Source organism: Tachyglossus aculeatus (assembly GCF_015852505.1).
Source record: "Tachyglossus aculeatus isolate mTacAcu1 chromosome 12 unlocalized genomic scaffold, mTacAcu1.pri SUPER_6_unloc_2, whole genome shotgun sequence".
Classification (NCBI taxonomy): Eukaryota; Metazoa; Chordata; class Mammalia; order Monotremata; family Tachyglossidae; genus Tachyglossus; species Tachyglossus aculeatus.
The window spans coordinates 16,587,266-16,601,624 of NW_024044829.1; the positions used below are offsets into that span (position 1 = coordinate 16,587,266).

At 41.8% G+C, this 14,359-nt stretch overlaps 1 non-coding gene across 1 annotated transcript; it reads left to right on the top strand.

Moving 5' to 3' along the window:
* The first annotated feature begins 13,428 nt into the window (after positions 1-13,428).
* TRNAI-AAU lies at positions 13,429-13,502 on the top strand. Its single transcript has one exon. It is a non-coding gene; the product is annotated as a tRNA-Ile (tRNA).
* The last annotated feature ends 857 nt before the right edge of the window (positions 13,503-14,359 follow it).

The following is a 14,359-nucleotide window of genomic DNA, read 5'->3' on the forward strand; positions in this document are numbered from 1 at the left end:
GTTGAATCTAGTTCAAATTCAAATTGCAAGGTAATTACCAATAAACAATTGTAAACAACTGTGCTAGGACTCTTTCTGTGAATCCCTTGGATTATGTTTTTATTTCTTTGTTTTCCTCTCTCTCTCCTTCTCCCTCTCTTTTTCTTCCTTTTCTTCTCTGTCTTCCAAACCACTTAGTACAGTGAGTACATTGCACTTAGTTACTTCTACAGTCTAGTCCCCTCTGGACTCTAAGCTTATTGTGGGTAGGAAATGTGTCCATTTATTGTTATATTGTACTCAGCTAAGTGCTTAATACGGTGCTCTGAATTACGAAAGTGCTCTGAAAGTGCTCAATAAATACGATTGACTGACTGAGTGACTGTTACAGGTACATTTATCTATATTGTGTATTAGTGAGGGAATCCAGACCCTGCCCAATGCGGTAACACAGGATAAAAATTGGCCATGGTGTGAGCAAAACAAGCCTTCTTAACCTCTACTCCTTCTCCCTTCTGTAATCTTTTTTACCTCACCCTCAGCCCCACTGCACTTATGTACATATCCACAATTTCTTTTAATATCTATCTTCCCATCTAGATTGCAAGCTCCTTGTGGACAGAAAATGTCTCTACAAGCTCTGTTATGTTTACTCTTCCAAGTGCTTAATACAGTGCTTTGCACACTAAGCACACAATAAATATAATTGCCTGACTGACTGGTTTATAATTAAAAATGGCATTTGTGTAAGAGTCTGGAGTCTTAGTTTCCAGAAAGTTGGCTGGTGGGACAGTATGGCAGCTCTAGTGGTAAAAGGATCTGGACAATCAATCTGTCAGTCAGTAATATTTATTGAGTGCTTACTGTGTGCAGAGTACTGTACTAAAATCTTGGTAGAGTACAATATAACAATAAACAGACACATTCTGTCAATAGACAGGAACAGTCATGATGATATAGTCATGATTATACTGCTCCGATGCTAAGCAGAGCAGGAATAGAAAGCACCCAAACATTGGCATTCACTATAATGGCACTCTCGACGGATTGATAATACCACCATTAAGCCATTGCATTCCATTCACTTGACAGTTCCCTTTCCAAACTCCTAGTTATTTCTCCCCCTCTAGACTGTAAGCTTCTCTACGTCAGGGAAGATGTCTACCAACTCTGTTGTATTGTATTCTCCCAAGCACTTAGTGCAGTATTGTACACATGGTAAGCGCTTAATAAATATGATTGATTAAATGATTAAATGATACTTTATCATCTCCTAGCCCTTGTCTAATTTATCTAATATGCCGATTTCAGAGAGGAATGATTTCCTTTACAATGAATGGGAAAAACTCATAGACATTCGGCAAGTCACTGCTTTACTCCTGCTGAAGGAGACCTCGGCATCCCATCCTAGAAAAAGCTTTCTACTTAACAAATAGTACCTTCCTAAGGGTAAGAGCTCGATGGTTATTGCAAACAGACCTGAACTGTGACTACAAAGATAGGTTGGGTGGCAATTCATTATTGCTCCAAATGTGTGCTTATATATACTCTGCTGAGTCTAATTAGGTTCTTTGCAACACATTTATGAGGTAGAAGAAAAAGTGCTTTCAAGTTGTATAATTGCCCATCTCTAAGCACCCAATCAATGTTAATAAGGTCCGATGCATCTTGTTAGAGTGGAAATCGATAACAACCACTGGGATTTAGGGCCTGTTCTTAGCACTGGGAAAAAGAGGTCATGTTAAGGACTTTCTCTTGTTAATACTACCAAAGTCTGTCAGTTTAACATCTTAATTGCTTGGACTCCAAATTCAACAGAAGTCTCAGTAAGGTGTAGTAGCCTTGGAGACTAGTACCTATGGATATTCCTTTCTTATTCGTATGCCAACAACAACAACAACAACAACAACAATAATAATAATAATAATAATAATAATAATAATAATAATAATGGCATTTATTAAGCAAAGCACTGTTCTAAGCGCTGATAATGATGATGGCATTTGTTAAGCACTTACTATGTGCAAAGCACTGTTCTAAGTGCTGGGGAGGATACAAAGTGATCGGGTTGTTCCAGGTGGGGGGGCTCACAGTCTTAATCCCCATTTTACAGATGAGGTAACTGAGGCACAGAGAAGTTAAGTGACTTGCCCAAAGTCACACAGCTGACAATTGGGGGAGCCTGGGTTTGAACCCATGACTTCTGACTTCCAAGCCCGGGCTCTTTCCACTGAGCCATGCTGCTACATAGACAGATATAGACTCCCTCAGGATCAGGACATTCTTTTCTTGTACCCAAAAGCATACTGAAAGGAGGAGTTCTATTTCTTGTGCCACTAGCTTGCTCTGTGATATTGAACCACTAAACTCTTCTTTACCTCAGTTTTTTCACCTATAAAATGAGATTGATAAAGGAAAAATTCTCCGAGTTTCCATAAGTACATGTCTGTCACCAAGCTCTATTCTCATTTGTTCTCTTTGCTTTCCAGTCAAGTGGGTTAGAGCAAGGAAAATTATGCCCATTATACAAATGAGGAAACTAAGGCCCAGGCTACATCGGTGACTGGATATTATCCAATTAATTGCTTACTGTACATTTGGCAATTTATTGTCTCCTCTCTCCCCAATTAGATTACAAGCTATGCAAGATAAAGGGATTGTGTCTTTCTCTTCTGTTGTAAGTCAGTGCCTGAGTCCACACTGGAGCCTGATTTTCCTGGCCCAGGTGGGAGTTTATACCACTTCACATTAGACAGAGAATGGGCCTATTACTCTATTTATTTTATTAATGATGTGCATATAGCTATAATTCTATTTATTCTGACGGCTTTGACACCTGTCTGCATGTGTTGTTTTGTTGTCTGTCTCCCCCTTCTAGAATGCCAGCCCGTTGTTAGATAGGGACCACCTCTATATCTTGCCGACTTTTACTTCCCAAGCGCTTAGTACAGTGCTCTGCACAAGGTAAGCGCTCAAAAATTGAATGAATGAATGAATGAATGAATTACGTTTTCTAGGAGACTTGATAAGAGTCATTACTTGAAGTGATGGTAAACACCTTGGGAAAAGGTAATTTGCTATAAAAATTTGAGAGCTGGTTTCCTCCACTCATCTCATTCATCCTTAGAATGCCCCTGGGAGGAGACTAAGGGAGAGGCTTTATTATTTGCAACCTTTCTTTGGGGAAATGGAAGCTAGGGAAAACTAAGGGCTTCCCCAGGAAGTGCTGAAATGGACTAGAACTGGTATGATCATTCGGAGTAGTCATTATCAATCAAATGATGGTATTTACTGAGCACCTGCTGAGTGCAGAGGACTCTACTGAGGAGGTGGGAGAGTTCAAAACATGCATTTTTAATTTTTATGGGTTTTGTTAAGTGCTTACTATGTGCCAGGCAGTGTACTAAGCTCTGGGGCTGATACAAAGTAATTAGGTTGGAGACAGTCCATGTCCCACATGAGGTCACAGACTTAATCCCCATTTTACATATGAAGTAACTAAGGCACAGGGAAGTTAAGTAACTTGTCCAAGGTCACACAGCAGACAGGTGGTGGAGCCAGGGCTAGAACCCAGGTGGCTGAGATTAGAACTCAGTTCTTTCTGACTCCCAGGCCCATGCTCTATCCTCTAGGCAACACTGCTTCTATGACATTCTTTGCCTTCAAAAAGTCTGCAATCTATTGTGGGAGACAAGTATACTTAAACTATGTGCAGATGATAAGAGTAGGAGGAAGAATATGGATATAAAATTAGAGAGGCAGTGTGACCTAGAGGAAAGAGTACAGGTCTGAAAGCCAGAGGATCTAGATTCTAATCCTGGATTTGCCATTTGTCTGCTCTGTGACCCTGGGCAAGTCACTTAACTATGCTGTGCCTCTATTTATTCCTCTGTAAAATAGGGATTCAATTCCTGTTCTCCCTCCTAGGTAGCCTGTGAGTACATTGTGGGGCAGGGACTGATGATTTGGCATTTACCCTAGCTCTTAGAACAGTGCTTGGCATTTAGTAAGTGTTTAATGAACACCACAATTATTACTGTTGGTAGTAGTCGAAATAATGTCAGGATCAAGTGGCTGAAGAAATTTAATATGCAATTGAATCTACAGATATTTGGATATACATGCTGAGGATGAGCAAAAGTGATATTGGTGGTTGTTGGACTGGGTTAACCTGGGTTTTAATCTTAGCTCTGTACATGCCTGCTTTGTGACCTTTGTTACGTCACAACTTCTCTAGGCCTCAGTTACCTCATCTGTAAAATGGGGATTAAGACTGTGAGTCCCATTTGGAAGAGGGACTGTGTCCAACCTGCTTAACTTCTCTGTGACTCTGTCACCTCATCTACAACTTATTTGTGAAGTATTTGTGTGTATTTGTGAAGTTCTTACTATAATCCAGATATTGTATTAAGTGCTGGGGTAGGTACAAGGTGATCAGGTTAGACACAGTCCATGTGGGGTTCACAGTCTTAATACTCAGTTTACAGATGAGGTAACTGAGGAACAGAGAAGTGAAGTGACTTGCTCAAGGTCACCAGCTGACAAGTGACAGAGCTGGGATGAGAATCCAGGTCCTTCTGAATCCCAGGCCTCTGCTCAATCCACAAGTGCTTAAAACAGTGCTTGGCACATAGTAAGCACTTAACAAGTACTATACTGATTATAATAATTGTTAACTATCAGGTATAATATTAACGACAATAATTATAATTATTATTAATTATTACTGCGTTTTGGGAACAAACTGAGGAAGGTTACTGGAAAAGGAGTATCTTTGAAGATGGCAAGAGGTGTGACCTGGTAAATTTGAAATGGTAGGATGTTCCAAGCAAGGGGACCGGTGATAAACAAGGTGTTGGAGTTGAAAGAGGTGAGAAAGCTGGAGGTAGAAGAGTTAAGAGGGAGGTGCAATTAATTGGTGAACTTGGGAGGAGTTTCTGGGTGTAAGTTAGGGTGAAGTAAATGAAGAAAGCCATTGCTATTTCTGGATGATGCCTCATCTTGGATCAACATTCCTGAGTCTTGGTCTTCCACCATCACCCAAAATGCTCTGCTTCCTCTTGGATCACTGTCCCTAGGCCTAGTGCTACCTCCCTTCCACCCCAAGTTGATACTCCTGGTGTCTGAACTGTGCAGAAAAAGAGGCAGCATTACTCAACGGGAAGAATGTGGGTTTGGAAGTCACCTGCACAGTGACCTTACGAAAGTCATTTAATTTCCCTGGGTTTCAGTTTTCTCATGATAATTATGATATCTATTAAGTGGTTACTATGTTCCAGGTACTGTACTAAGCACTGGGGTAGATATGAGATAATCAGGTTGGATACAGTATCTAATCTGCCCTGGGTTCACAGTCTCTACATAGGAGACATCTGTTAAGTGGGGTTTAAATACCTGTTCTTCTATTTAAGACTGTGAGTCCAATGCGGGACAGGGACGGTATTCAACCTGATTATAATGATTGCTTAGAACAGTGCTTGGTATACAGTATGTGCCCAACCAATACCACAGTTACCCTCTGAGGGTCACATCTGGAGCGTTTTCAGTACTCTACTAGTATTGACTATGGAAGGGAGAGTCAAGCAGAGGCATAACCATTCCATTTCTAGCTTGGGCAGTGGCTAATGAGTGGAAAGCAATCTGTTACAAGTCAAAACTCACATCTGCTGGGCAGCAGCGGCATGGAAGAGAGTCAAGGGCAAAGACTCGTTTACTGCATGGAAGGAGGCAGTGGAAAGCCACTTCTGTATTTTTGTCAAGAAAACTATATGTATACACGACCAGAATGATTGCAGATGGAACTGGTGCGTTCTGGGAGGGATGTGTCCATGGTGTCACTGTGGTTCAGACACAGCTAGACGGCATAAGACAACAATAATACCTTCTGAGAATTGTTATTATTTTTATTGTTACATGGTCAAGCAAGAGACGTGTCAAGGCATAAGAAGGGAAATGAAACCCTAGAACAGAGGAAGAGCAATGTCTATAATCTATTATTCTGTTTATCTATTTTGGTGTTATTGATGTCTATCTACTTGTTTTGTTTTGTTGTCTGTCTTCCCTTTCTAGACTGTGAGCCCGTTGTTGGGTAGGGATTTTCTCTATCTGTGCAGAAATTGTATTTTCCAAGCACGTAGTACAGTGCTTTGCACGTAGTAGAGAAGCATCGTGGCTCAGTGGAAAGAGCACGGTCTTTGGAGTCAGAGGTTATGGGTTCAAATCCTGACTCTGCCAATTGTCAGCTGTGTGACATTGGACAAGTCACTTAACTTCTCTGTGCCTCAGATACCTCATTTGTAAAATGGGGATGAAGACTGTGAGTGCACCGTGGGACAACCTGATCACCTTGTAACATCCCCAGCGCTTAGAACAGTGCTTTGCACATAGTAAGCGCTTAATAAATGCCACAAAATAAATAAATAAATAAATATGATTGAATGAATGAATGAACATCCATGACAGAGAATTAGGTTCTAAACTGAAAGATCAAACTCAATCACTTTTCTTTATGTGTGACCTTGGGCAAGTCACTTAACTTCTCTGTAACTCTGTCACTTCATCTATAACTTTTTTTCAAAGTATTTGTGAAGTTCCTACTATGTGCCAGACACTGTTTTAAGTGCTGCGGTAGATACAAGCTGATCAGGTTAGACACAGTCCATTTTCCACACGGGACTCACAGTCTTAATCCCCAGGTTACAGATGAGGGAACTGAGGAACAGAGAAGTGAAGTGACTTGCTCAAGGTCACCAGCAGACAAGTGGCAGACCTGGGATGAGAACCCTGGTCCTTCTGATTCCCAAGCCTCTGCTCTATCCTCTAGATCGCACTTCTCTGGGGATTAAGATTCTGAGCCCTATGTGGGACAGGGACTTTGTCCAACCTGATTATCTTTTATCTACCCTGGTGCTTAGTACAGAGCCTGGCATGTAGACAGGACTTAGCAAGTACTGTGTATATGGCAGGCTTCCACACCACCTGAAAAAATCAGTGGAGTTTCCAGAGTCCATGCCATTTATCTTAATTAAAATCTTAGTGTTCTCCTTCCTGACAAGGTTATTGATTGGAAAGCAGATAAAGTCTAGTGAAATTCTCACATTATTTTTCTTTGCAACCCACGATGTAACAGCTGTCACAGTACTCAGAAAACGAGGGCAGTACTGTTGACAGTGTGCCTGGAAAAATCTCAAAGACCTTCCTTCACTGGGAACCTACCAGCTGCCCCTTGCTCAATGTTTGCAGTTTACTCGGCAATTTATGACTACTAAAACTGTCTTTCAGGGAGGTATTTTTTTCCTCAAGTGAGATGGCCACCCAGTTTCTGTTTGACATGGCTTGCATGTGTGTGTGTGTGTGTGTGTGTGTTTGCTTGTTTTCTGTTTTTTTTTATTTGAAGGGTGGGTGGTGACACTAGTGACCAGTGAAAGGAGTAACTGAGCAGGTGGTAACAGGGATCGCAACCAGATGCTCCCTTAAGCAAAGTGACACCAATCAACAATTTCCTTTGCATGGGGTTATTGAAAATGCGTTTCCAAATATTTTAAAATGGCTTTTTTGTTACTGAAATGAGAACTGCAGATGCCTTATTGATTTTCCATGGTGGATGTCAGGGTCTCAATCAAGGTGAACTGCATATTGCTTCTGAGAATGAGAGGTTGGATTCAATTTAATTTGTATTTGCGTTTGACAGATGAATATGCCACAGCAAAAGCAGTGTAACCTAGTGGATAGAGCATGGGCCTGGGAGTTGAAATGTCATGGGTTCTAATTCTGGCTCCGCCATTTGTCTTCTATGTGACTTTGGGAAAGTCACTGCTCTTTTGTGCCTCAGTTACCTCATCTGTAAAATGGTGATTTGAGACTGTGAGCCCCACATGGGACAGGGACTGTGTCCAACCCAATTTTGCTGTATCCACCCAAGCACTTAGTACAGTGCCTGTCTAATAGTAAGTGCTTAACAAATAACATTATCAATTACTATTATTAACTGGCTTGTTGGTGGAATTTAGTGATTGACCCTGATCAAAGTTAGATAACGAGTTTGGAGTCTTTTTCCAATACAGTATCTCCTGATATCATCTCCATTTGCCCTCCACCAATTTCCCTCCCTCCCTTCCACTTCTCTTTCCCACTCACACCCTGCTATATCACCTTGATCAGTTCACTTAATTTCTCTTCACCTCAGTTTCCTCATCTATAAAAAGGGGATAAAATACTTCATTTTTTCACGATATTTGATGAGAATTTACTATGTGTCAGACACTGAATTAAGCACCTAGATGGATAAAGGCTATGAGCCAATCAGGTAAGACACAATTCCTGTCCCATATGGGGCTCACAGTTTTCATCCCCATTTTATAGATGAGGTAACTGAGGCACAGAAAAGTTAAGTGACTTGCCCATACAGCAGAAAAGTAGCAGAACCAAAATTAGACCCCAGATCCATCTGACCTGGGGTGAAGTACTCAATGCATTCAGTCAACTCCCTCCTTCCAATTTATTAACTCACTTCTCCTACTATAACCCACCCTCGCACTCTTCATTCCACCCAACCTAATCTACTCACTGTGCCTCATTCTTGACCTCTTGAGAGTAGTGTGGCATAGTGGAAAGAGCCCGGGCTTGGGAGTCAGAGGTCATGAGTTCTAATCCTGGCTCTGACACTTGTCTGCTGTGTGACCTTGGGCAAGTCACTTAATTTCTCTAATACCTCGGTTACCTTAAGACTGTGAGCCCCATGTGGGGCAACCCGGTTACCTTGTATCTACCCCAGTGCTTGGAACAGTGCTTGGCATGTAGTAAACGCTTAACAAATGCCTTCATTATTATTATTATTGTTATTATCGTTGCTCACACCCTTCCCTATTTGCCTGGAACTCCCTCTCCCTTTATATATATTACATTCCTTATTTCGTAAGTAGTAACTCATGAAAAATCTCGCTTCTCTCTTTCTTCCTATCTATAAATTACTCTACCATTTGTCTCCCCTGCTAGATATAGGATCCCTGAGGATAGGGGCCGTGCTTACAAATTCCACTGTGCTTCTCAAGTGCTTAATACAGTCCTCTCGTCTGATTCTGCATCGACTACTGTATCAGCTAGCCTCTCTCAACAACTCCCAGTCCAAATTTCATTTTGCTACCTAGCTTATTTTTCTAAAAAAAAAAATTATGCACTCCTTCCTGCTCCTCTCCAATGGTTGTCCATCCATCTCCTCATCGAACAGAGATTTTTCACCATTACCTTTAAGGATCTCAGTCATCTCCCATTACAAACCTAGCCCTTGCACCTCACTCCTCTAACACCAAATTTATTGTTGTACTTCAATTTTGTCTCTCTTTCCATCGACCCTTTGCTCATGTTCTCCCTCCTTCCTCAAACTCCCTCCCTCTTCATATCTGAGACAACCATTCTCCCCTTCTTCGAAGCCCTACGAAAATCATATCTTCTCCAAGAAACCTTCTGTGACTAAACTCTCAGTTTCCAACCTTAATTTCCTTCCCTTTCCTTTCTCCATCACCCACGCTCTTGGGTCTCTGCCCTTTAAGCATTTTTTTACTCACTCCAGACCCACCACACTTACATACATACAAATGCTTACAACTCTGTTACTTCCGATATCTATGATTTATTTTAATGTCTGTCTCCTCAATAGATTGCAAGCTCCTTGTGGGCAGGTATCAGGTCTACCAACTCTACTGTACTGCACTCTCCCAAGAACATGGTAAAGTGTTCTGCATATTGTAAGCACTTAATAAATACCATGGACTGATTGCTATGCCTACAGTAGTCACTCAGTAAGTCTTAATGATTGATTTCTCAGGAAAAGATCCTTTTATGTTACATTCATACAAATCTGTTCATGTTTAATGGCCTTCCTTTCCTTCAGGATATTCCTGTAGCCCATGAACCCAATCTCCCAAGCTTCGATAATGATACAGAAAAATAGAAGTCTTGGGATTCAGAGGCATGATAATCGCTTGGAAAAAAACTAATTAGGATGTGAAAATACAATAGCCACTATGGTCACCGGGAAGAAATGTAAACTCACTATATTCCAGTCTGGTAAAGAAGAATTTTGCAATAGGTACATAAAGTCCTTTGCACATAGTAAGTCGTTAATAAATGCCATCATTATGACAAAGACAAATGATGTATTATACATAATTACATAAATTTACTAGATAATAACAATATAGGAACCTGGACTTTTGTTGGGTGCCTGATATAGCAACAGAGTGAAATATCTGGCCCCATTTCACACTCCCTCCATCAGGTTAAAACTCTGACACCAGTTTTTGTTTTATTCAAATGGTGTTTCTTAAGCACTTACTATGTGCCATGAACCATTCTAAGCACTGAAGTCGATACAAGGTTATCAGGTTGAACATGGTCCATTTTCCACATGGGGATCAAATTCTCAAACCCCATTTTACAGATGAGGTAATTGAGGCATAGAGAAGTGAAGTGACTTGCCCTAGGTCACTCAGCAGATGAGTGGTGGAGCTGGGGTTAGAACCCATGTCCTTCTCTCTCCAAAGCCTGTACTCTATCTAATAGGCCATGGTGCTTCTCAATCAGTTTTTAGATGTCAGTTGAATATGTTGAGTCCCAGAAATGTCTGTTACTTCCTTAAACTGTCACTGTGACAATTTCCCAAAACTCTAATAGTTTATTTTCCCAAATACAAATATTCTGGACAGAGTAGGATTAGTTGGTGATTTAATCTGGTCATTTTTTCCCGGATTCATTCCGATGGTGAAAGAATGCAAAGAAAAAAAATTAAGTTCCCATCATGAACAAAATTTTACAACTGAGAACATTGAGGGAGGGCCTTGAAGTAACTGGATAGTTACAATTTTTCTACTCTTCAGCCTTACACAAAGAAGACCCCATACTGTTGTTTCCAGATTTTTCGTCTTTCTCTGGTATTGGGTGGCTAAAATGTCATCCTTTTATGGTTTCCTAATGAAATGGGCAAAAAGGCAATCATCAAATAATATACTCTAGAAAAACCCATCTTCCAAATAGGCAAGGTGATTACAATTTCATAGCATGCACAAGTTAATGGGTGCACAATTACACCAATCATTTATGTGTCTGATTGAAGGAAATCCCGAAAACATGTGAAAGGACACGCTAAGAAATAATTATCATGAATTATAGGCCTGGGACTGTCCCTCAAGATATAAAAAATTTGGCCATTGTTAATCTTCCACAACGTGGGCTTTACATCTGTCAGGCACCAAAGTCCTGAATCATTGGAGCCTGGAGCCTTTTTGTAACTATAAAATATGAGGCAGACGCATGACTAGGAGAAGAGGAAATATCCATGCTATTTTTCCACTGTTGTGATCATATTTTTTGGTATCTTTTCTTTTGTACATTGTATTTGAAGATCTTCATGTCAGTTGGTTTGCAGCTTTGGAGGGCTTGCATTCTATATGCAGACCTGGAAAGGTCAGGTAAACAATCGGCTTATTTGCATGCATCATCATCATCATCATCAATCATATTTATTGAGCACTTACTGTGTGCAGAGCACTGTACTAAGCGCTTGGGAAGTACAAGTTGGCAACATATAGAGACAGTCCCTAGCCAACAGTGGGCTCACAGTCTAAAAGGGGGAAACAGAGAACAAAACCAAACATACTAACAAAATAAAATAAATAGAATAGATATGTACAAGTAAAATAAATAAATAAATAAATAAATAAATAGAGTAACAAATATGTACAAACATATATACATATAAACAGGTGCTGTGGGGAAGGGAAGGAGGTAAGATGGGGGGGATGGAGAGGGGGACGAGGGGGAGAGGAAGGAAGAGGCTCAGTCTGGGAAGGCCTCCTGGAGGAGGTTAGCTCTCAGTAGGGCCTTGAAGGGAGGAAGAGAGCTAGCTTGGCGGATGGGCAGAAGGAGGGCATTCCAGGCCCGGGGGATGACGTGGGCCGGGGGTCGATGGTGGGACAGGTGAGAACGAGATACTGTGAGGAGATTAGCGGCAGAGGAGTGGAGGGTGCGGGGTGGGCTGTAGAAGGAGAGAAGGGAAGTGAGGTAGGAGGGGGCGAGATGATGGAGAGCCTTGAAGCCCAGGGTGAGGATTTTCTGCCTGATGAGCAGATTGATTGGTAGCCACTGGAGATTTTTGAGGAGGGGACCAACATTCCCAGAGTGTTCCTGGGCAAAGACAATCCGGGCAGCAGCATGAAGTATGGATTGAAGTGGGGAGAGACACGAGGATGGGAGATCAGAGAGAAGGCTGATGCAGTAGTCCAGACGGGATAGGATGAGAGCTTGAATAAGAAGGATAGCGGTGTGGATGGAGAGGAAAGGGTGGATCTTGGCAATGTTGTGGAGCTGAGAACGGCAGGTTTTGGTGACGGCTTGGATGTGAGGGGTGAACGAGAGAGCAGGGTCGAGGATGACACCAAGGTTGCGGGCTTGTGAGACGGGAAGGATGGTAGTGCTGTCAACAGAAATGGGAAAGTCAGGGAGAGGGCAGGGTTTGGGAGGGAAGACAAGTAGTTCAGTCTTGGACATGTTGAGTTTTAGGTGGTGGGCAGACATCTAGATGGAGATGTCCTGAAGGCAGGAGGAGATGCGAGCCTGGAGAGAGGGGGAGAGAGCAGGGGCAGAGATGTAGATCTGGGTGTCGTCAGCGTCGAGATGATAGTTGAAGCCGTGGGAGCGAATGAGGTCACCAAGGGAGTGCGTGTAGATCGAGAACAGAAGGGGACCAGGCACTGAACCTTGGGGAATTCCCACAGTAAGGGGATGGGAGGAGGAGGAGGAGACTGCAAAAGAAACTGAGAATGAACGACCAGAGAGATAAGAGGAGAACCAGTAGAGGACGGAGTCTGTGAAGCCAAGGTCAGATAGCGTGTGGAGGAGAAGGGGGTGCTCCACATTGTCGAAGGCAGCTGAGAGGTCGAGGAGGATTTGTATACAGTATGAGCCGTTGTATTTTGCAAGCAGGAGGTCATTGGTGACCTTTGAGAGGGCAGTTTCCATGGAATGTAGTGGATGGAAGCCAGACTGGAGGGGGTCGAGGAGAGTGTTGCATCTAAATTAAGACCCAAACTGTCCAGCTACTTCTTTTCAGTAAAATGGATGCTCCTATGCCTTTGTTGCTCATTTTAGTTTCGGTGGAATTGCTTTGGTATTAACATGTTCATTTCCAGTGTTTTACATGCTTTGAAGTGTCCTGGTCCACCAAAACCCCAGACATTCCTCAGGATTTATATTTCCTTTTGGGTCAGTGTTACATCCCAGAAGAGTCAATTAGGGAGAAGGGGGTTCATGACTCAGCTTTACCGATGGAATAAGCCACGATATTCAGTATTCCAGTAAGGAAATATTTATTACATTTATTTATTATTTATTATTATTTATTTACATTTACTTATTTACTTACATTTATTATGTATTATAAACATTTATTATAGTGGCTGGTTAGCTCAATTGGATAGAGCATGGTGCTAATAACGCCAAGGTCACGGGTTCAATCCCCGTACGGGCCATGTATCTCTTCTAGACTGTTGGGTAGGGACCGTCTCTATATGTTGCCAACTTGTACTTCCCAAGCGCTTAGTACAGTGCTCTGCACACAGTAGGCGCTCAATAAATACGATTGAATGAATGAATTAATGAATTAGTGAATAGAAAACATTAATAGTAAGAATCCTGCTTGTATTAAGGTCTCAGCCTAGGGTCAATGAGATCTCTGGCACCATTAAGCCCTCAAACCAGGGAAGTAGAGAATTTCCTACCATGGATGATCAGTCTTAAATCAGTATTCAGCCCAAGGATGGGCTTAAAACCAACACGAGCGTCCCCATTTAAATGGTCTCCTTCTGCTCGGCCTGTCTGGGTCATTCTGTCAGATAAGAGTGAGCAGCCAAGTACAGACTGAGACCAGAGTGGGCATCCCTGTTTGAAAGGGATAGCCAGGGCTTTCTCGTTCATCCTTTCAGGTAACAGTAAACAGTAGAGCTTCTTCCGCATAATAGCCCAAATTTACCAGTTACTGTTCCAATGTCTTTTGCTCTTAGATGACATCTCACTGGGACACCCTGAAGGGGTGTCACCATTTAGGTCTTCACTTGGAGCCTAGGCTTCTGGCTCACCTGTGATCACAGGAAGCAATATGATGAAGGACATTAAGTTCAACACATTCTTTACATAACGTGCAAACTGCACACTTTAGTAAGTTTGATGCTATAATAATCAGGCTCCTGGTCAGATCTAATAGCAGTAGGGCTATTCTAGTAGGCTATAACTTGGTTTACCTCAACGCACCATAAAATAAGAATAAGAATAATAATGATACTTGTGGGATTTATTAAGCACTTATTTCATACCAAGCACCTTCCTATGT